Source organism: Solanum stenotomum, chromosome 1 (assembly GCF_019186545.1).
Source record: "Solanum stenotomum isolate F172 chromosome 1, ASM1918654v1, whole genome shotgun sequence".
In the NCBI taxonomy this organism is placed as follows: domain Eukaryota; kingdom Viridiplantae; phylum Streptophyta; class Magnoliopsida; order Solanales; family Solanaceae; genus Solanum; species Solanum stenotomum.
This window is the reverse complement of record NC_064282.1, coordinates 85566660-85590518: the sequence shown is the minus strand read 5'-3', so window position 1 is coordinate 85590518 and position 23859 is coordinate 85566660. Positions and strand designations below refer to the sequence as shown.

General features: G+C 36.6%; 1 protein-coding gene and 1 pseudogene across 1 annotated transcript in view; one reads left to right on the top strand and one right to left on the bottom strand.

The window, feature by feature from the left end:
• Positions 1-23859, top strand: part of LOC125864367 (sphinganine C4-monooxygenase 1-like) — a 752368-nt gene that overhangs the window by 298684 nt on the left and 429825 nt on the right. The gene's annotated exons all lie outside the window — the stretch shown is intronic.
• On the bottom strand, positions 5363-6397 carry LOC125864248 (putative F-box protein At3g10240; annotated as a pseudogene).

The window sequence follows — 23859 nt, the reverse complement described above, 5'->3', positions numbered from 1 at the left end:
TCTTCCTATCTTGCCAATACCAAGAATAAAGCCTTTCTTTCCACCTCCAAATGACACACCACCACCTTGGTGTGCTTCCAAATAGAGGAAGTTTAGAGTATTTCCAATCATATGCCTTGAGCATCCACTATCCATATACCAACATTGATTGCTCCCTTTCTTCTGCACAAGAGTCACTTATTAGACTTAGGAACCCACTTCAAACGGAGTTCCCAAAAACTGTCAAAAGGTTTAATGAGAAACCTTCCTGTCCATGGAGGTAAAGTGTTCTTGCTAAAATGGTAACCAGGACCAGGTACCCTTTCCTTTTTCTCAACAACTTCTCTTGATTTAAGAAACCTCTCCTGACTTTCTTTTACTCTCATCAGCTTCTCACACTTCTCTTTCAAATGACCATTTTTGCCACAGTGGGTACACAATAAATTATCTGAAACTGACACATATTTACTATGTGGGTTGTAAGGAGGCTCTATTTGTCTACAACTTATCCCTTTCTTGCTGTTGAACTGTTGGTTTGCTAAGTTAGTGAGGATCTTAGAGGAGTCAGTCCACTTGAGAGAGTGGTTCAGTTCCTCCTTGATCTTACTTAAGTCTTTCATTAGTTGAGAGTTTCTTTCTAGGGAGGTAGCTAACATAGACTCAGAAGCCTTAAGTTTCTCTTCTAGTTCAATTTCAAAGTTACTGAGTTGTCGTTTCCTACCTTTAAAGGTACCAAGTTCCTCTTTGGGTTCCAGACTCTCAGTCTCCAGGATACTTAACCTGATAGTCAATTCAAACATTTGAGAGTTGAGAGCTAAGTTTTATTTCTCACATAGACTCAACATTTCATTAGTCGTCAGATTTTTAGTGGTTAGTTCATCAACAAAGTCAATCAATAGAGCATCAAGTTTTCTCAATCTATTGATAGGAATAGTATCTAGGTAATTTTTGAGGTCAAGAAGAGTTACCTCAAATAGATCCTTTTCATCATAAGATTTTGCCATTAGAGAGAACATGGAGTTGTAAATGGTCTTCCTCAGGCTCACTTAATGTGTTACCCCACACTGCTAGAGCTTTCTTCACTAGTTAATCGGCATGGGCTTTCCTTTTGGCATAGTCTGGGACCTGGTCCATTCGGCGAGGTCTGAACTCCTGAGTTTCCTGCTTCTGACTGGGGCAATCCTTCATAAAGTGACCAGGTTTGCCGCATTTATGACAAAGATCATTTGCATTGGCAGTTATAATGGTCGAAGCTGTCTTTTGAAAACCTCCATGTTTCTTGATGATCTTCTAAAACCTTCTTGTGATGTAGGCCATTTCATCCTCCTCCTCAGTTACATCATTTTGAGAAGTTTTCAAAGTGATGTATTTCTCCTTCTTTCCTTCCTTCACAGTCGTGCCCTGTTTCTTGTTCAGCTCATAGGTCTAAAGATTTTCGATCAGTTCGTCTATGGGCAAAGTTATTAGATCTTTGGCCTCTGTTATAGCATCAACCTTACTTTCCCAAGACTTTGGAAGAACCTTGATAATCTTTCAAACTTGTTTGGTTATAGGGATTGGCTCACCCAAGCATCTAAGTTCGTTGATTATGGACGTGAATATTCAGTTCATCTCAAAGATAGTTTCACCTTTCTTCATGCAGAAGTTCTCGTACTAAGTCATAAGCATATCAACCTTAGACTCTTTTACTCGTTGTGTTCCTTCATGGGATGTTTGAAGACGGTCCCATATCTCATTGGCAGTCTCACAAGCTAAGATTTTGTTGTATTCGTCTCCTCCAATTCCACACACCAGAATCTTCTTTGCTTTGTAGTTCTTTTCTAACTTCTTCCTCTCTGCTTCATTGTACTCTTTTCTAGTTTTGACAGCTGTAGTGATGAGCTCGCCATCCTTCACTTCCTTTGTAGGAATATATGGTCTATCAAGAATGATGTCCCACAGCTCAGTGTCCTCAGCGTTGATGTAGTCATGCATTCGATTCTTCCACCAGCCATAACATTGACCGTTAAAATGTGGTGGTCTAGTAGATGACTGACCTTCCTCCATTTGGGTGGAGCAACCATTCCTTCTGGATCTTTTCTTTTCTTGGTGTTAACCAAATTGAAAAGTGAAGCTCTAATACCACTTGTTGGAATGTATGCGCCCAACAGTGATCTCGGGACCAGGTCCCTCGACAAAATAACAATGTAGAAGTAAAAGTGCGGAAAATAAATAGCACAAAGTAAATCAGGCACAAGAGTTTTACGTGGAAACCTCCTTGCTTAAGGGAGTAAAACCACGACCTGTCACACATGACTTTTCAAACTGTTTTGACTAATCTTCTCAAAGCAAAAGAAAAAACCAGTTTACAACCACACATAGAGATTAACCTCTTAATCTCTAAACTAAGTAATACAACGATTACTTAACCGAGCCTAAGCAATGCCTGCATTGCCCACTACACTAATCCTAAAAAATTAATGTAGACTTTTACAGTAAAACACAAAGTTACCCCTAACTATGTTCTTACAAAGACTCTCATAAGTTTTGAAACGTTTCTAACACAAGTGAAACGAATCCTACAAGTTAAGCTCAAATACAAACAATCAAGAACAACAACAGATACGGAAAGCTCTTCTTCAGTTGATCAGGTCCTTGTTGTAGGTGTTCTTGTGCTCGAGTTCTTCCTTGAAAATGGCCTTCTTTTCAAGCTTATGAATTTTCAGAGAAAATCCAAGTTTTTGTTTGCCAAATATTGAGTGTGTGTTTTGTTAGAAAAGACTATATTAAAATGAACACAAACTCCTTGGGACCTCCCATTGGCTGAGAGCCTGCCTCTATGGAAGGACGTGCACCTACCACATCAGAAGTGATAGCTTTTCTGACAGCTGTCTTGTCGTCCTTTCACATACACAGTCTTGCAGGGACAAGGTCCCTTGCAAACTTTTCTTGGTGAGATCTTGAGAAGACTTGCTCGCTCTCTCTCCTTTTGAATGAATAACTTAATTTGTTATTTGTTATGTTGACTATGTCAACCATAAAGAGTTATTGACCGTTGGACAAACAATTTCGTCCATTCTGATTGGTGTAGTACGCTGACGCCTCACCAACCTCTGACACGATAACTTTATAGCTGTACCCCATTATAGATCTAGACGAGAGAACTCAGCCAGGGACCAGGTCCCTGCATTTGTGAGGATCATCAAAACACCTAGAATATAACATTTCCCCTCTTTTTGACAATTACACACAAATATTCCTCGCACTAAGTTTATTCATTCATTTCACTGTCATCAATCCCACTAACAAGGATCTAGTTCCTTGTTAGATCTATAAGTTTGTTAAATCATCTAAACTTAACATTAGCTTCAAAATAACAACATCAATAGGAATAATTCATTCCAATATATAGGTAGCTCTTAATTCATTTTCAAAACATCCTCTCACTTGCCTTCTCACCTTCTAAGGCATTTGATGTTCTCTCTCTTGTAGTATTTCACTTGTATTCTTTGTTGAGTGAAATAAATATTGGTGTAGTTGTTCTTTGGTGGATGTAGGATCATTTTGATCCAAACCATATTAAATATTGTTGTTCTTTCCTTGTTCTTTAATTTCACGTTTCCGCTAACGAATGATAACATGTATAAAAATGTTTGTATAAAAAATAAGACACTTTTGATCAGCCACAAACAACCTACATATGATAAGAGCCTAGTTATCCATATGGTTATCTTTTTCAACATTTTACCAAGGAGTGGTTTACATTAAGATGTTGATAATGTTTTTGTATTCAAAGATACAACCTCCTCAAAATACACTACACTCTTACTATTATCGACAGCCAAACTAGAAGCCTTCACGTATATAACATTTTGATTAACTCTGGATCAGCCATACTGAACATAAGTAGATCAACAATCTATAGGTTTTTACATCTAGGATGATAAGTAAAATCAGAGTTATGATTATCTGTAACAACGAGTACACAAATTATAAAAACTATTTTAAAAAGTAGTAGAATTAAGACTTCATCTGATTGAATATGTCAATTAGAGTATCATTACTTTATCTAAAATTGGGGAAAAAGAGAAATCTAGTTTAATAATCAAGTAAAGAGTATGCTGGCTTTTAGAGAATGAGAAATAGAGTCCATTGATAAACAAAGAAATCTTCACGAGTCTCATCATGTCTCTCAACCACAGGTTGATGCATTGAACTATCAATCTTGAATACTATATATTAGTGGTTCCTTTTTGTTTTCAACTCCGAAATTTTAGCTTGCATTCATCACTCACTGCTATCCCTGACGCTGAATTCGCCTATGCAAATGCCACAAATTTAGACAAAAAATATAATTTCTCTTGTTCTGGTATATATAGCCCTATAATGTATGGACATATTTGCCTCCCTATCTCAGGTTCAATATGCACAGGAAATGTACCTCACATTCAACAATGTGGCCTAGTGATCAGTGGAGAGAAACAGGAATCACGAGGTCTCAAGTTCAAATTCCAATAGAGACAAAAAAAAAGCACTAGATGAATTCTTCCTATCTACATTGAAAGGTACTAGCGATTTCAATTCTTCCTATCTATAGTGAAATCTCTTTAGTAGGGCGGAACTAACAAACCTCTTTAGTTGTCGTCTGATCTTAAATAATAAACAAACTGATGATACTATTAAACCTGCTTCGAAAGGTACTAGCGATATTGAAAAATATCAAGCTGATCCGAGGGAAATATTAAATGAAAAAAGAAGGGTTATAGGTGTTGATCAAAGTAATGCTACTGCTTTAGATGACAATTGGTTGTTGTCACTTCTGAGCAAAATCGTGCAGCTAAATGGATGTTTGTACAGGTAATATTGGTCATCAAAAAGCTGCTGGAAACAGAGATGCTTTAGATGATCGAGAGTTAGCTCTATGTCCTAAACCTAGAGAGATAGCAACAAAAAATTGTGAATGCTTTAGGTGTTTGAAATAATCAGTATGTTGCTACTAATGAGGTGCAATCAAGAGAATTTGGACTAAAATTGCAAGTTGAAAACGAAAGTGCAACTGAATGTAACTGGAAATTGCAATTTTTAAACCAGAATGCAACTGAAAATTGAAAACGAGAATGCTACTGAAAATTGCAAGATGACATAGGTCCTGAGATATTATGTCGTTCCATATTGAAGGAAAATGAATGATATGTTTCTGCTTTAAAATCCCCAAGTCTAACTTGGACGACTGGGGTTGACATTAATAAAACATAACAATAAAATCATCCTCAGTAAATAAATTTGTATTGGCATATACTTTTATTTAGATACTAATTTGACACTAAATGATGCTTAATATCCAGATGCAATAAAAATAACACACGAACTGCAAAGAATTCTAAAATAGAAAGAGACTTAATTTCTACATAACTAGTTTTTCTATGTAACTATGAATGCCTCTGATGCGGTGGTTCGTAGGAAGCCTCTTTATTTCTAATTTTCTCCAACTTTGTCTTGTGATATCGTAACACGAGCATAAAGCACCCAACTCTAAGTTGAGGATGAATAAAATTTGCCCATCACAAAACATGCATGATAATATGACATGGGGTATGATTTTTGGTGGTATGTGCTTCCACATTGATGGAAAGTGAATGATATGACTCTCCCATTCTTCTTCTTTCTGAATTTGTCCTAAAACCCGCAAGTGGAAATATTCACATGACCATTTTGTACAATTAATGATTGCTAGCTTACCCTTCACCCCTATCAACTCGTAATACCACCACTTAGATGAATTCTTCAATACAATAAGTTTGAAACTTTCAGTTTTAAGATCAAATGCATCTATAGCAAGTGTTTCTCCATGGTAAACAAACCTATAGATAACTCCATTGATACAAACCCTGGGCTTGTACATAACAGATCTGAGAATCCTTTGAGTCTTTCTCCATGATTTGTCTATGCCTAATGTGAAAACACACTATTTTATATACAATCCGCTACCATCTCCTGTCAAAAGAATTTTATACTTGTTTTCTTCTGGCTCAAAACCTAACCAATAGTAAAGGAGAGACTGATCATCATTTAGTTTGGGAAGATATCTTACTTCTCCTGTACTTGGGTTTAAAATTACATTAGGTTTCTGAATGCAAAATAAACCGTTAACGCAACTGACATCAGAACCTACAGGGATATATAAGGGGAATTCATCAAAACTCCAAAGGCTGGAAGCAGAGATTTTTCCATCTCCAAATTCATAAAATTCCCTTCTGTCCAAGAAGTATTTTGTTCCACTCTGACGGATCATAGATTGAGATGTATGGACATCCGTAAAATATGATTCAAAAACAAGAGAATTAAAGAATTTAGTAACGCACTTGAAACACATTAGTGATTTGACAGGAAGCCATGTGAATATTTGAATGACTATTTCTTTAGGAATTGATGGATTCATCTTCTTGTACACAAGTTGGACTTTTTTTTTTTAAAGGTCTAAAACCCTTCTCTTATGGAGCATATATTTATGAGTTGATTTGTCAAGTTGGACGCCTTTTTTTTAATGAGTTTAGGACTTTTATTTTTCTGTGTCCAAAATAACAAACTTATTTTCTAAAAATAGGTCCCATAGAACGATGTATTATTAATTTTCCCCCTTTTCTCCTAATTCTAATAGGAAAGTGTACTATTTTTTATATTTTTATTTTTGTAAAGTCAAAAAAAGAATCCTAAAGTCATTAAACCTCATACAAATCAACCGATAAATATAGGCTCCATGGAAGGTTTTAGACCTTAAACCAAAAAAAAATCCAACTATGAATCAGAAGAACATGAATTTATCAATTCCAAATGAATTATGTTTGAAATATTCTCATGGCTTCCGGTCAAATCTTTATTGCGTTTCAAGTGTATAACAAAATTTGGTCAGTCTCTTGTCTCGGAATCAAATTTTGTGAATATCTATACTTGTCTTTCTATGACTCGTCGTGGAGGAACAAAATTCTTATTGCGCGAAAGAGAATCAGTTTTTTCCACTGCTGAGCAAAGAGAAAGAAAAGACTCTGCTCCCTTTTTGCAAATTGCAAGATTTATTGACCTCTACCTCCCTGGCCTTTCATATTGTCCATTGAATTGCGTTAATGGTTTATTTTGCGTTTGGGACCCATTCACTACACGATCTGCTGCAATTTTCAATCCGAGTACAAGAGAATTAAGATTTCTTCCCAACATAGATGAATCTGTTTTTCCTGGTAACTATTCATTAGGATTTGAGTTGGAAGAAAAGAAGTTCAAAGTTTTTTTGACATCATATCATGAACGGAACAAACAAAGACAATGGGTTTTAACTTTAGGAATAGACAAATCTTGGAGAGAGACTAAAAGCATTTCCTTTCCTATTCTGTATTTTAAGCGTAGTGTTTGCATTAGTGGAGTTATCTATCAGTTTATTTATGGTGATGCTATAGCTGCAATTGATGTTAAAACTGAAAAATCTGAAACTATTGCATTGTGGAATGATGAGTCAAGTGTACTATTACGAGTTGATAGAGGTGAATGGTAAATTAGAGGTCATAGATTACAGAAAATGGGTAAGTGGATACTTTGACTTGTGAATTTTAGAGCAGACTCCACAAAGAAAATGGGAGAGACATATCATTGGCGTTCCCTCAATATGGAATGCTTTAAAGCCTAGATTTGTATCATCCTTCATTGCCCATGATGGGGAGATTGTATTCGTCGTCATCTTAAAATCTGGTGCTTGTTTGTGTTATGATGTCACAACAAAGAGTTGGAGGGAATTAAAAATCATGGGACTTCCTAAGGAAAACTACATCAGAGGCATTATAGTTATGCTGAAACTCTCATTCCCTTAGGGTAATTTTGTTCAAATGGGAACACATCATGACTGCTTGTATGCCCTTTCACTTGATATCCTTTCAGGAACTGTTTTATTTTATGATAAGATTTTGTTATTTTATGACAAAATTTTGTTCACGCGAATTCATCCAAATATATTGTAAATCTTTGAAGTGAAGAATCCCACTCATGTTTATCGATTGCACTTAACTTTTGTTTGCTGAAGCTACAATGCAGATTTCCATTAAAATTACTATGGCATGGGTGAACTAACTTGTAAGAACTTTAACTGATGTAGCCAGAAAATTGGTTTCACCGACTCCAAAACCAAAAGTAAATGAGGCCAACAGAACTGTGAAGAAGCATTGTTGTAGCTTTAAAACAGAATAGTAAAGAATTTTGAAAATTAATGAATCCCATAAACTGGAACTCACAATCATATATCTTATTACTACCAGTATATGAGACTAAATGCTAGGATATTAGAGACTTGTTATCCAAGAAAAAATTACTCCACGATTGTCTCCAGTGCTGGCAAAGTCAATGTAGACACTCGACTAAAATGGAAATTACAAGAACAAATTCAAATTCGCCACATCAATATGAATATCAAATTGGGTACTGTTCTTGCACGAGGTTACTCATTGGTGACATCTCGCTGCAATCAACATCTACTTGGAGCACCATTGGCATATTGAACAACATTATAGCTTGGAGCACTTGTTTGTGGTTCAAATGATTGTCCATCTACAACATAAGACACAATTTTAACTTTAACTGCTAAAGACTCATCCCATCACACTACTCTAAAAAGCAGAGGAACCAATGAAATGACTCCACGATATGTTGGTAGAGTTAACATTGACACGTCTCTTGCTTTTAAAGTTTTCCTCATCTTCTTGTGCTAGTTAGTGAGTACTAATCATCACCATCTATGTGAGTCACCATTGTTACTAAGAACTAAACCACGTCACATTCAGGGATTAGAACCAAAAAATCTGTCAGGCTCTTTCTAATAACCAAGAAATTCCCAAGAGCCAGTTGATACAAGTATTTGAGAGTGTTTTTTTGAAAGCTTTCTTCGTTTATTGAAGGCTTGCCTAGTATGTTACATATACATTCCTTTATATAGACAATTCTAATCCTATTCTATTCTTTATAATGCATCTACTGTATACTTTATGACTTTTTTTTTTACAATAATTTACATTAATGCGCTCCTACTTTATGACTTTCTTACATAGTGCTGTACACTTTACACTATTTACTTTTGGCTTTGTCTGCCAAATATGTCTTGTCTTTTCTTCCTTATCTTCTTATCTCTTATCTCTTTATCTTTCTGTCTTCTGTCTCTATCTTCTTTTATTCTGGTTATTGACTATAGGAATTTAAATGCAAACACTCCTCGGTGGATAATGAATCTACCTCTCTGTTAAAAGTTGTACAACATCAGCCCCTATTATTTAGTTTGACTAAGTCTGCACTATGGCTATATTTTAGCTTTCAGTTGGTAGCTGTTTTCTTTTAATTCGTGATAGTTTTCCTATTTTGTAGTATTGCAGAATTGTGTTCCTAATGTTTAGGTGAGTTGGTATAGTGGAATTACATTAGTGGTTTAGTGGGAATATGATTCCATAACATGTAAACCTATATAAGGCTACAATGCCTATTGAATAATATATCCAGCAACTATCTCTGGAACAAACTTTGGTTCTCTTTTATTCTTCCTGTTATTTCCTTTTTCAACTATTGGCTTCTCTATCAAGTTGTGTTCATCATTTGGTATCAGAGCTACGTTTAAAGGAGAGAAAGAAAAGCCACACATAACATATACACTAACTGCTCTATTCTGTTGCAATGACTGATTTACATGCCATAAGTGGAGTTAAGAAACTCAACCATTAGAATTACAAAACATGGATGACATGTATGACTTCCTACATGGAAGGTCAAGATCTTTGGGAGGTAGTTAACGGAAGTGAAGTCAAATCAGGGGAAGAAGAACCAAATGGCGCATTGAGAAAATGGAAGATTAAAGCAGGAAAAGCATTATTTGCCCTCAAGACCACCATTGAAGAAGACGTGTTGGAACATATACGAGATGCTGGAACACCAAAGGAAGCTTGGGACACGCTGGCTGCACTCTTTTTAAAGAAGAACGACACACGGCTACAACTTTTAGAAAGTGAGTTATTGTCGATATCTCAAAATGATATGAGCATTGCACAATACTTTCACAAAGTGAAGTTGATATGCCGTGAAATTTCAGAATTGGAACCAACAGCTCCAATCGGGGAAACCAGGATGAAAAGAATAATCATTCATGGTTTGAGATCTGAGTACAAAAACTTTGTTACTGCAGTACAGGGATGGCAAATTCAACCATCACTTGTTGAGTTTGAGAATATGCTTGCTGGCCAAAAAGCCATGGCTAAGCAAATGGGCGGAGCTTCACAAAAAGGTGAGGTGGAAGCACTCTATATCAACAAAAGCAGAGGGAACTCCAAGCAAGACAATGTAGCTGGGACGAAAAGAAATGATGATAAGGAAAAAAAATCATCAAAGAGAGGGGAATTATCGTCCAGGGGTAGCTTCAAAGAACTATTGGGGCAAAAATAAGAGGTTTGAAGGGAAGTGTCATCACTGTGGAAAGAAGGGCCATAAAGCCAAGGTTTGCTGGTTCAATAAAAAGGCTGTTGAGAGCAATGCTGCAGCCACTTCTAGTCCAAAGGAAAAGAGTGAAGATGATTGGGATGCTGAAGCATTTTTTGCTGTAGAACAAGAGGAGTTAGCTCTTACGGTAACAACCTCTAAACAAATTGATTATGAGAATGACTGGATTTTTGACTTAGGGTGCTCAAACCATATGACTGGTGACAAGGAGAAGTTGCAAAATCTAACCAAGTACAAGGGAAGTCGTGAGGTGGTGACAGCTGATGATACAAAATTATCGATAGCTCATATTGGTAAGGCTGTAGTGTCACCAAATAGTAGTGCTGATCTGATGTTGCTTCAAAATGTTTATCATGTCCCAGGTATGAAGAAAAATCTTCTTTCAGTAGCACAATTAACATCTAGAGGTCATTTTATTCTGTTTGGTCCACAAGATGAAAGAATATATCATGATCTTGAAATTAAAAAAGAGCCAGTAATGAAGGGACAAAGATTGAATTCCGTCTATGTAATGTCGGCAGAAACCACATATATAGACAGGACAAGGAAGAATGAAACTGCAGACTTATGGCATATGCGGTTGAGCCACGTTAGCTACTCTAAGCTAAGTGTCATGATGGAAAAGTCAATGTTGAAGGGTCTTCTAAAACTTTTAGTAAGGACAGATGTTATATGTGCGGGTTGCCAGTATGGTAAAGCACATCAGTTTCCATATGAGGAGTCAAAATATAAATCCAAGGAACCATTAGAATTAATTCACTCTGATGTATTTGGACCTGTCAAGCAACTCTCTATTGGTGGGATGAAATATATGTTAACCTTCATTGATGATTTTTCCAGGTATGTGTGGATTTATTTTCTGAAGGAAAAGTCTGATACATTTTCAAAATTCAAAGAATTTAAAAAGGTTGCTGAAGCAGAAGTTGGCAAGAAAATTCTTTGCGTGCGAACTAACAATGGTGGGGAATACACCTCATATGAATTCTCTGAATTCCTTCAGAAGTATCAAATACGTCGTCAACTCACATGTCCAAATACGCCACAACAAAATGGCATAGCAGAACGAAAGAATAGACACCTAGTAGAAATCTGTCGGAGCTTGCTTCACGCGAAAAATATTCCGGCACAATTTTGGGCGGAAGCTATGAAAACTGCAGCCTTTGTGATCAATAGAATTCCTCAACAAAGGTTAAGTTTTCTTTCACCTTTTGAGAAGTTATGGAATATGAAACCATCAGTTAGGTGTATCTTTGTAGGGTATGACAGTCAACGAAAAGGGTGGCGTTGTTGTGACCCAAGCATGGGAAAGTGTTACACTTCTCGGAATGTGATATTTGATGAAGCTTCTTCATGGTGGTCTTCAAATAAGGAGATCCTGCCAAATTCGAATGTTCTCAAAGATGTATTGGACTCGTCTCGTGTCCAGCTGAGTCTAGATGAAGCTGAAGATGAAGCTAACGAAGATATTACTGAAGAAGGTGTGGCTCAAAATCCTTGGCAAACTGGTGTGTATCAACAACAAAGTGAAGAAGACGAGCTAAGTGGAGCAAACACACCACTGTCTCTTAGAAGGTCATCAAGGATCAGAAAGCTTAATCCAAAGTATGCCAATGCTGCCATAGTAAAAGAAGAAGATGAAAAAGAACCAGAGAATTTTGAGGAAGCATTCCAAAATCCGAAGTGGATTAATGCTATGAAGGAGGAGATTGATGCACTAAAGCTGAATCAAACTTGGGAGCTCGTGGTAAAGCCAAGAGATGTCAAACCTATTTCTTGCAAATGGATTTACAAGATAAAGCGTCACACAAATGGGTCAATTGAAAGGCACAAAGCTCGTCTTGTAGCCCGGGGCTTTTCTCAGCAATATGGACTAAATTATGATGAAACATTTAGTCCAGTGGCTAAGCTTACTACAGTTCGAATCATACTTGCACTTGCTGCCAGTAAAAATTGGAACCTCTGGCAGATGGACGTAAAGAATGCCTTTTTGCACGGAGAGTTGGATCGGGAGATCTACATGTGTCAACCAATGGGCTTTCAAAGTCAAGATCATCCTGAGTATGTATGCAAACTTCGAAAAGCGCTATATGGTTTAAAACAAGCTCCAAGGGCATGGTATGGTAAGATTTCTGAATTTCTTACTCATAGTTGTTATTCTATACCACCGGCAGATTCCAGCTTGTTTGTGAAAGTTGTTGGAAAGAAACTAGCTATGGTGCTAGTATATGTGGATGATCTAATCCTAACAGGAGACTGTGAAGAAGAAATTCTTCTAACAAAGAAGAATTTGTCAGTTCGCTTCCAGATGAAGGAACTTGGACAACTCAACCATTTTCTTGGCTTGGAGGTTAATTGTAATGAAGAAGGAATTTATTTGCATCAGAAAAGATATTCTAAAGATCTGTTGAAGAAGTTTGGAATGTTGAATTGCAAACCAATATCAACACCATTGGAGCCAAATGCTAAGATGTGTGCACATGAAGGAAAAGACTTAGCAGATGTGACAATGTATCGACAATTGGTAGGTAGTCTGATTTATTTAACTCAGACTCGACCTGATATTTCTTTTGCAGTTGGCGTGATGAGTCGCTACATGCACAATCCAAAGAAGCACCATATGGAGGCTGTTCGGCGAATACTAAGATATGTGAAAAGTACAATTGACTATGGTCTTTTGTACAAGAAAGGTGAAGAATGCAAGTTAGTCGGATATTGTGACTCTGACTATGCAGGGGATCATGATACCCGACGTTCAACAACTGGCTATGTGTTTAAGCTCGGAGCTGGAGCGATTTCTTGGTGCAGCAAAAGGCAACCAACTGTGTCACTGTCAACAACAGAAGCAGAGTATAGGGCAGCAACAGTTGCAGCTCAAGAAAGTATGTGGCTTATGCAATTGATGAAGGATTTACACCAACCAGTTGGCTACTCAGTTACCTTGTACTGTGACAATCAGTCAGCGATTTGCTTGGCTGAAAATCCTGTTTTTCATGCTAGGACGAAGCACGTGGAAATACATTACCACTTCATCAGGGAAAAAGTGTTGCAAGGAGAGATTGACTTGGAGCATATTAAAACCGAGCAACAAATTGCAGACGTGTTCACGAAAGGCTTAAGTGTCAATAAGTTTGAAAGTTTATGTCAACAACTAGGCATGGTTAAGACCAGAGCTAATGTCGAGAGGGGGTGTTAAAAGTTGTACAACATCAGCCCCTATTATTTAGTTTGACTAAGTCTGCACAATGGCTATATTTTAGCTTTCAGTTGGTAGCTGTTTTCTTTTAATTCGTGATAGTTTTCCTATTTTGTAGTATTGCAGAATTGTGTTCCTAATGTTTAGGTGAGTTGGTATAGTGGAATTACATTAGTGGTTTAGTGGGAATATGATTCCATAACATGTAAACCTATATAAGGCTACAATGCCTATTGAATAATATATCCAGCAACTATCTCTGGAACAAACTTTGGTTCTCTTTTATTCTTCCTGTTATTTCCTTTTTCAACTATTGGCTTCTCTATCAAGTTGTGTTCATCACCTCTCTACCTTTCTTTACTTATATACCAGTCTTTTGTCAGAATGAGGTTTGATTTCATGACATTTTCCTAACACACATCATGTGCCGTGGACTGGAAGTAGGACAAGATCCGAATTTCCTCTCAACTCAAGTTTATGAGAGCTAGCTAGCAGTGAAGCTGCATCAAAAATCTATGAGTCTCTTTCTGAATCAATGTAACTTTAAATTTACTTTCATCATTTGGAGTCACTGAAGCTGCATTCGACTAAGAATGAGTGTTGGTGTTTGATTGTTGGGCAGATTCTATTTGCTCCATCCTGTCTACTTCTTCGGATCAGTGAATATTTACTTGAACCAATAAGAGTAGTTTAGTGGAGCACTAATTGGTTATATTAGATCAACAGAAATTCCAAGAAAAAAATTACTTTTCTGCTCTTGAATCAAAGTCTTTAATAACAGGTCTGCAAGGAGAATATCGAACAGATGGCATTAATTAATTGCTCAATCCTGAAGTATAAGATGAATTCAAAAATGATGGATACGTAAAATCGAGGAACTCAGAAATTCTACCCTCACTCCATGGATAGATTTCGAAGTGGATAAGTTCTTAATGCGGTTCAAGTGTGCTACCACAAATTCTCTGGTTTCTGAATATGATTTTCACAAGGCAACCCTGCGTATTCTCGTATGAATTGTGTTAATAGTTTATTTTGTGCTTGGGAATCATCATGTATGCAACCTGCTGCAATTTTCAATCCCAGCACAAAAGAAGTAAGACTTCTGCCCAACACTAATGAAGGTAAATGCTGGAATACATTTTCATTAGGTTTTGAGCTGGAAGAAAACAAGTACAAAGTTCTCCGGACAATATATCATCCTCAAGAAAGGCACACAAAGTATTGGGTTTTCACTTTAGGCATAGACATATCATGGAGAGACACTCAGAACATTTTCCCTTGTATTCCATATAGTATGCCCAATGTTTGCACTAATGGAGTCATCTATCAATTTGCTATGGCAGATTATATATCTATAGTTGCATTTGATGTTAAATCTGAAAAAATCGAAAATATTGCATTGTGGGATGCAATTGAGTTTGTGTACTATTACCAGTTGATAGAGGTGAAGGGTAAATTAGGGGTCATAGATTACAGACAATGGGTAAGGAGATACTTTGACTTATGGATTTTAGAGAAGACTCCAAAAAAGAGAATAGGAGAGACATATTATTGGGGTTCCCTCGATAAGGAACACTACAGAGCCTAGATTTGATCATTCTTTGATGGGAGATTGTATTCGTTGTGAACTCAGGTGATTTATGTTGTTTGTGTTATGATTTCACAAGAAAGAGTTGGAGAGAATAAAAGATCAAGGGGCCTCCTAAGAAAAATGACATTAAAGGCATTTATAGTTATGTTGAAAGTCTTGTTCCCTTTGGGTAATTTTGTTCAAACTGGAAGTATTATATGAGTGCTTGTATGTCAATTATCTTGTTGATAACCTTTCAAGAACTGTTTTATTTTACGATAAGATTTTGTTCACGCAAGTTCATTCATGTAGTAATGCTATGACAAGACAGATAAGAGATTACATTCTAAATATATATTGTGAATTTTTTTATGTAATGTCAAATACCTCTGTACAAACATTTGTGCAGTCAAGGTCAGATTATCGTATACATTGAGCTCCAAGTTTAACTTGTTTTTTTCTTTTCTTTGATTTGGATAACAACCCTATGAGATCAAACGGACAAAAATTCTCCTTCTATTAAGAATATGGTCACCTGCAATAGAGTTCCTCGTATGAATCTGAATTCAAAACGATACTCCCTTTGTAATTTAAAACAAAACACCCAGTAAACCAATGGCCAGAAAGTTGAACCATAACAGCAATATATCTTTCGAGATCAACATGATTTAATAAACTGATCTGCAAGAAGAAATTGTAATTGCAAATTAAAGGAAACTGTAAACTGATCCATAGAGATTCAATAAAAGCTACATAAATCACTAATTACTAATCTAGATTATGAACTCAAAAGCCCTCCCACTTTAAACTTGAAAACAGAGTATTGCACAATAAGATTTGAAGTTATAGTACACTGACCACAGAATGAACAAGATTAATAGTGATTGATTTAGTAGTAATTTTCCGTCAATAACAAGCCAAATAAGAATGATCGAGTGCTACACATTCTTATGTAAATTAATGAATCCTTTATATTAACTACAACTCAGAATATTATATATACTCATAATCATTGTGCAATAGGATTGCAAGTCCTGGAATGTTCTCAAAATCATAAAAAACTCTGAATTCCTACATAGAAATCATTCCAATGACAAGTAAAAAATTACTCAAAGAGAGTCATGTTTTCTATCTTATATTACAATTCCGACATAGAAATTATCCCAATGACTAGTCTTTCTATATAACTATAAATGCCTTTGATATTGGTCTTCTTTGGAAGACATGAGATTCCTAATTCTCTCTAAAACTTTGTATTGACATCATAACATGAACATAAAAACACCCGAGTTTAAGTTAACCACAAATACAATCTCTCCATCACGGGACATGCAAGATGATATGGGTCCAAACACTACGTCATTCCATATTGAAGGAAATCGAATCATAAGTCTCTGTCATTCTTTTTCTAGAGTCAGCTTGAAAATCCACAAGTCAAAGAATCCACTTACCCATCCCCTATAATCTATAACACCTAATTTACCATTCACCTCTATCAACTCATACGATAACGCCCAGTGTGATGTATTCCGCAATGCAATGATTTCAAAATTTCCAGATTTAACATCAATTGCAGCTATAACATGTTTGTGATTGCTAACAAACTGATAGATAACTCCTCTAATGCAAACACTAGACATAGAATGAGGAGTAGAGGAAGTAATGCTTTGAGTCTCTCTCCACGATTCATCTATGCCTAAAGTTAAAACACATCGTTTTCTGTACCCTTTTTGTGTTGCTGACAAAAACACTTTGTATCTCTTTTCTTCTGCTCAAAACCTAATGAATACGTATGTCAATAAATACCTTTATTTGGGTCATAAAAAAAATCTTATTTTCGTCACTCTTAAATAAAGCTTGCATTCTTAGTATTTTGAATAAAAATCAAATTCTTTTGGCACTCTTAAATAAATAATTAGACTAGTATAATTTAGTAAAATAGTTAATTGACAAGTCCTTTTGGTTCGATAATCCGGCTCTTTTAGAGCCACTATATTACTTGCGCGACCGCGCACACTTGCGTGTGCAACTGGGAGCAACAAGTTTTTGACGCCGATGCCGGAGACTTAGACATTAACTATTCTTCTAGGTTATACTTTTTATTTATTTAAGTTTATAATTTTTCTAGTGTTTTTCTAAACAAATATTTTTTTTCTTTTCTTTGAATAATTTGGTACTCTTATTGATATGGATGATTGGGATAAATCGTGGTTGGGTGAGGGGTATTCTTTTAAATATCCTTGTAATTATTGTGATGAACACCACGTGGAGATCGAGTGTCCTATATGTCATATATGTGGTGGCCAATATGTTCATTGGAGCGGTTGTCCTAACTCTTATTCACATCCCTTGAACCCCTATTATGAAATTTTGTTATTTGTGATGTTGGCAGGGGTGATGAAGTGGAGAATGTTGAACAAGAGGTGCACAATATATTCTTAAAGAAATTTATGGACATGGTGGACAAAAGTAATTTAGCACAAAGGGAACTACAATCAAAACTCACGAAATTTGAATTAATGATGATGGAACAACGAGCAAAACACATGAAACTACAGGCAATAATCATGGAGCTGCAAGCTAAGGTTGACTCTGATCAATTGCAAGTTACAGGCCTAGCTAATACTCAATTAAAGGAAAATATTGAATCTCAGCAGGAAGAAAGTTATGAAGAAGCAGAGATAGTGAGCCAATCTTGGCTACAAGAGCAAACTCAACTTCTAAAGTTTCAAAAGTCTATCCGTGATGGTCTGACATACAAGACAACCCAACTGATTGAAGGAAGAGTTGACCTCACACAAGAAATAGATCTATTTGGCTCAGATATTTATGACTTGGAGATTCACTTGAAAAAGAGGTTCGTCGAGAGGTTTTCATTTATTTCATCCCCGTTGACCAAGTTGACTCAAAAAACAATTAAGTTTCAATGGTATGAAGCTTGTGACAAAAGCTTTCAGAAATTGAAAAAGAGGTTGACTACTGCCCCAATATTTACCTTACCAAAAGGTACACAAGGTTTTGTGGTATATTGTGATGCGTCTAGAGTTGGACTGAGTTGTGTGCTAATGCAGAATGACAAAGTTATAACTTATGCCTCTAGACAACTTAAGGTACACGAGAGGAATTACCCAACCCATGATCTAGAGTTGGTTGTCATAGTGTTTTCTTTGAAAATATAGCGTCACTATATTTATGGTGTACATAGATGTGTTCACCAATCACAAGAGTCTTCAATATGTGTTCACTCAGAAAGAGCTTAATCTCGACAGCGGAGGTGGTTGGAATTACTCACCGATTATGACATAACTATTCTCTATCACCCAGGTAAGGCTAACGTTGTTGCTGATACCTTGAGCAGGTTGTCTATGGGTAGTATTTCCCATGTTGAAGAGGACAAGAAAGAATAAGCAAAAGATGTGCATAGACTTGCATGATTAGGAGTCCGACTAATGGATTCCAATGAAGGAGAAGTAGTGGTGATGAATGGGGATGAATCATCATTAGTGTCTGAGGTGAAAGAGAAACAAGAGCAAGATCCTATTTTTTTTTTTTTAAAATTAAAGGCAAATGTTCATAAGCAAAAAGTGATGGCTTTTGAACAAGGGGGGATGGCGTATTGAGGTATCAAGGTAGATTGTGTGTGCCAAGGGTGGATGAACTCTAAGAGAGGATCATGGAGGAAGCTCACGACTCTAGATGCTCTATCCATCCGGGTTCCACAAAGATGTATCATGACTTGAGAGAAGTCAATTGGTGGAGTAGTATGAAGAAGTGTATCACAAAGTTCGTTGCTAAGTTCCCGAATTGCCAATAAGTCAAGGTAGAGCACCAGAGGCCAGGTGGTATTTCTTAGAATGTAGATATTATGGAATGAAAGTGGGAGATGATCAATATGATTTCATTACAGGTTTACCACGGTCTCGCAGGAAGAATTATTCAATTTCGGTGATTGTATATCGAATGACTAAATCAACCCATTTCTTACCTGTAAAGACTACCCATTCAACAGAAGATTATGCTAAGTTATATATTCAAGAGGTAGTCAGACTTCATGGAGTTTCGGTGTCCATCATTTCAGATAGAGGTGCACAATTCACTGCATAATTTTGGAAGTCTTTCCAGAAAGGTTTGGGTTCAAAGGTAAATTGAATACTGTTTTCCATCGTCAGACTGATGGTTAATCAGAGAACACAATTCAAACTTTAGAGGATATTTGAGGGCATGTGTGATCGATTTCAAGGGTAATTGGTATGATCACTTACCTCTCATTGAGTTTGCTTACAACAACAGTTACCACTCTAGCATCCAAATGGATCCCTATGAGGCTCTTTATGGGAGAAGATATAATTATCCTATTGGATGGTTTGAGGTTGGTGAGGCTGGATTGATAGGACCATACTTGGTTCATTAACCTATGATGGAAGTGAAGACTATTCAAGAAAGGTTGAAAACAACGCAAAGTCGTCAGAAATCCTATACTGATGTTAGGAGAAGAGACTTAGAGTTTGAGGTAGATGATTGGGTTTACTTGAAGGTTTCACCCATGAAGGGTGTTATGAGGTTCGACAAGAAGGGGAAGCTTAGTCCCCGGTATATTAATCCTTATAGGATATCTAAGAGGATTGACAATGTAGCTTATGAATTGGAGCCACTGTTAGAATTAGCAGTAGTTCATCCAGTAGTTCACATTTCTATGTTGAAGAAGTGTATGGGAGATCCTTCACTTATCATACTTATTGAAGATATTGGTAGTAAGGATAGCTTATCTTTTGAGGAGATTCCCGTTCAGATTCCAGATCGCCAGGTTCGCAAGGTGAGAACCAATGAGGTAGCATCAGTCAAGGTTCTGTGGAGGAATCAGTTTGTTGAGGAAGCTACTTGGGAGGCTGAGGAGGATATGAACAAGATATACCACATCTCTTTAAGTCCAGAGAAATTTCAAATTATGGTACTAATCCTTTCCTTGGCATATATTTTAGTTGAAATGTTCTATTACTTTGCATATTGAGTGTTTGAGATGGGTGTCAGATGTTACTGTCACACCCCGAGCCTACGCCCTGGGCAGGACTGGCACTTGAGAATCATTGTTGGCCCTAAGAAAACCCTTGGCCTGTCTTACTACTCAACAGGAGACTTACTCATGATAAAAGTACTCTAAAAAAAAACTGAAAGCTCAATAGATAATCTTGAAATGTTTTAAAAATTAAATAACATTCACTAGCCAAAGTGGCAACTCAAGTCTCAACATAACTGAATGGAAAATGAAAGACTAATGAACTAACAATAACTAACTATCTATGAAGCCTCTAACAACTGAGATGAACATTGAGAAATGACCCACAACATCCTAAAGAACTAGAATACTGAAAACAATTAAAAAGGGATTATCCGGAAGCAAGGAAGCTCACCATCAACTCTGAAGCTCAACTGGATCAACGATGCGCTGGATGCTGATCTTGGTTACCTGTATCTGCATCCTAAAAAGATGCAGGCCAATTGGCATTAGTACATTGAATGTATGAGCATGCGAGGGGAATTCTAAAGCAAGACATAAGCTTGAAAGGGAACTGAAAGAACATACCAGGTCTCAACTAAACCCATTTCAATATAAAGTAGTAATATAAATGCCATATAAAGAAAAGCTTTTAAAACATGTGGATAACAAATCTGTGTATTGAAAATACAATATTAACTCAGTTTTTATACATGGATACCATTTAAACTCTGCTTGTATATGAAAATACAAATAACTCTGTGTATATAAGATTACAAAATATATTTGTGGAGTTTCTCTAACCGACAACCATCACTATGAGCTATGTGATAATACAACGTCTTGCCTCACACAGCCAGGGCTGTCCTACACCTTGCCGGGGGTATAGAACCTAACTACTAAGTGGATCCACTAGTCTATGGTAAAAGGCATTAAGGAATCATTTAAAAAGTATGACTCTTTTCTACCCATGCTGGCTACACGATTTATGGAAACTATGAATTGTTTGAATTCAAGCTCGTCCCCAAATTGGAGCTCTCCCAAAATGTAACTAGCTTATATGATTAAAAAGCATAACTTTTTTTGTTGTTTGAGATAATTACTCGAAACTAGCCCAAGGGCTCTCTTGGAAATAAGTGTTTCCTCTCTTACTTAAATGTTAAAACATTTACTCTTTACTTAATAACTAGCTCAACGGCTCTTTTAGAAATTAGTGTTTCCTTTCTTGTTTAAATGTGAAAACATTTACACTTTGGGAATACATAGTTCCCATATACTCTTTTGAAGAAAATGAACTTCATTTGTTACTCTTTAATCAACTCAAAACTCAAGTCTTAAAACAAGTTTAAAGCATTTGCAAAAGACTTTTGAAAAGACTCTAAGAACTCTCTAGACTTGACTCTTAACTTTCCCTTAATTTGAATTTACGGATTCAAGGTTATGATTCATGTTTATGAATTATCTTATGATGTTTAGATATACCTTAAAGGTAGAAATCAGTTAGAAAACATAGGTACAATTCTAGGGAACTCGAACGGAAAGAGGTGGGAAAGGTTAGAGGACCTGGCGACCCTGGCGTACTGAGTGGCGCAGGGCGCCATACCCAAAACTACAGAACATGGGTTGGGGTGCACTGAGTGGCATGAAGCCCCAGATCCCAAACTTCAGACACTGATGTGGGGCGCACTGAGTGGCGCGGCGTCCCACCCCTTTTCCCAGAATTTTTTTATGAATTTTCTTGTTCGTTTTTTTTACCTTAATTCATCTAGATTCAATTGGTTTCTTCCCCAAATACTTAGATTTGAATACCCAACCAAAGTATACACGAATCTACTAAAAAACAACCTTAAATCTCACGAAATTAACTCAACAACTTCTTAAGAACTCAACAATCAAGATCCCAATAGAAACATCAACAAAATCCATCAAAAACTCAATTTCTCTACTTCAAGAACATAAAAATGCTGAATTAAATCATGATTGGCGCGTGAGTGAACGAACCCAACGCTATGTGATCTCACATACCTCATGGGGATTAACCCTTGGCGAAATCCCTAAGTGAAACTCAAGAACACGACGAACTTTGGCTTTTTCTCCTCTTTTCTCTTTTCTCCAAGCCCTAGCGTAATTTTGTAAATCGTAAACTAAACAAAACCAGTTTAGACTCCAATTTAATCACTATAAACGAATTAAATTAATTGGGTACTGAAAAGACCAAAATACCCTTCAAAAATCCGGTTGACTTTCCTTATTAAGACTGCCCGACTTCAAACGGGCATATCTCCCTTATATGAGCTCGAAATATAGCAAACTCGGTGGCGTTGGAAAGAAAATTCAAAGAAATTTCATTTGATATCGTATGGCACACCTAACTCATCCTGTAGTGAGAGTTATGGTTATTATAAATTGACCCAACCTCATACTGAACATAACTTTGTCAAATTTCAGATTTTCAATCTTTCCAAAAATGGTTCTTTATAATTCTAGCTCTTTCAAATAGCGGGGTGTTACAATATCTCCCCCTTGGGAACATTCGTTCTCGAATGAGATTACTCTTAGTAGTCTAACGGTGTAACATCTAACATTCAACTCAAACACCCAACAAGCAAAATATACATACAACAAGCAAACTCAAAGCAAATGCCGAGGAATAGATTAGTACCTTAATTTGGAATTTCTCTGCACTCGAAGAGTTGTGGGTACCTCTTCTTCATGTCCTCCTCAGCTTCCTATATAGCTTCCTCAACAAACTGATTTCTCGACAGAACTTTGTCTCATGCTACTTCCTTGGTTCTCGACTTGCGAACCTCACGATCTAGAATCTGAACAGGAATCTCCTCATAAGATAAGTTATCCTTAATACCAATATCTTCGGTAGGTATGATAAGTGAAGGATCGCCCATACACTTCTTCAACATGGAAATATGAAATACCAGATGGACCGCTGCTAACTCTTGCGGTAGCTCTAACTCATAAGCTACATTACCAATTCTTTTGGATATTCTGTAAGGACCAATATATTGGGGACTAAGCTTTCCCTTCTTACCAAATCTCATAACACCTTTTATGGGTGAAACCTTTAAGTATACCCAATCATCTACTTCAAACTCTAAGTCCCTTCTCCTAACATTAGTGTAGGATTTTTGACGACTCTGTGCTGATTTCAACCTTTCTTGAATAACTCTCACTTTATCCATAGCTTGATGAACTAAGTCTGGTCCTATCAACCCAACTTCACCAACCTCAAACCATCCAATAGGAGATGTACATCTTCTCCCATAAAGAGCCTCATATGGAGCCATTTGGATGCTATATTGGTAACTATTGTTGTAAGCAAACTCTATGAGAGGTAGGTGGTCATCCCAATTACCTTTGAAATCAATCACACAATCCCTTAACATATCTTCTAATGTATGAATTGTGAGCTCTACTTGACCATTTGTCTGAGGATGAAAAGTAGTACTCAAGTTCACCTTCGAACCTAAATCTTTTTGGAAAGACTTCAGAATTGTGCACCTCTATCTGGTATAATCGAAATTGGAACTCCATATAGTTTGACTACCTCTTGAATATATAACTTAGCATAATCTTTGGCTGAATGGGTAGTCTTTACCGGTAAGAAATGGGTTGATT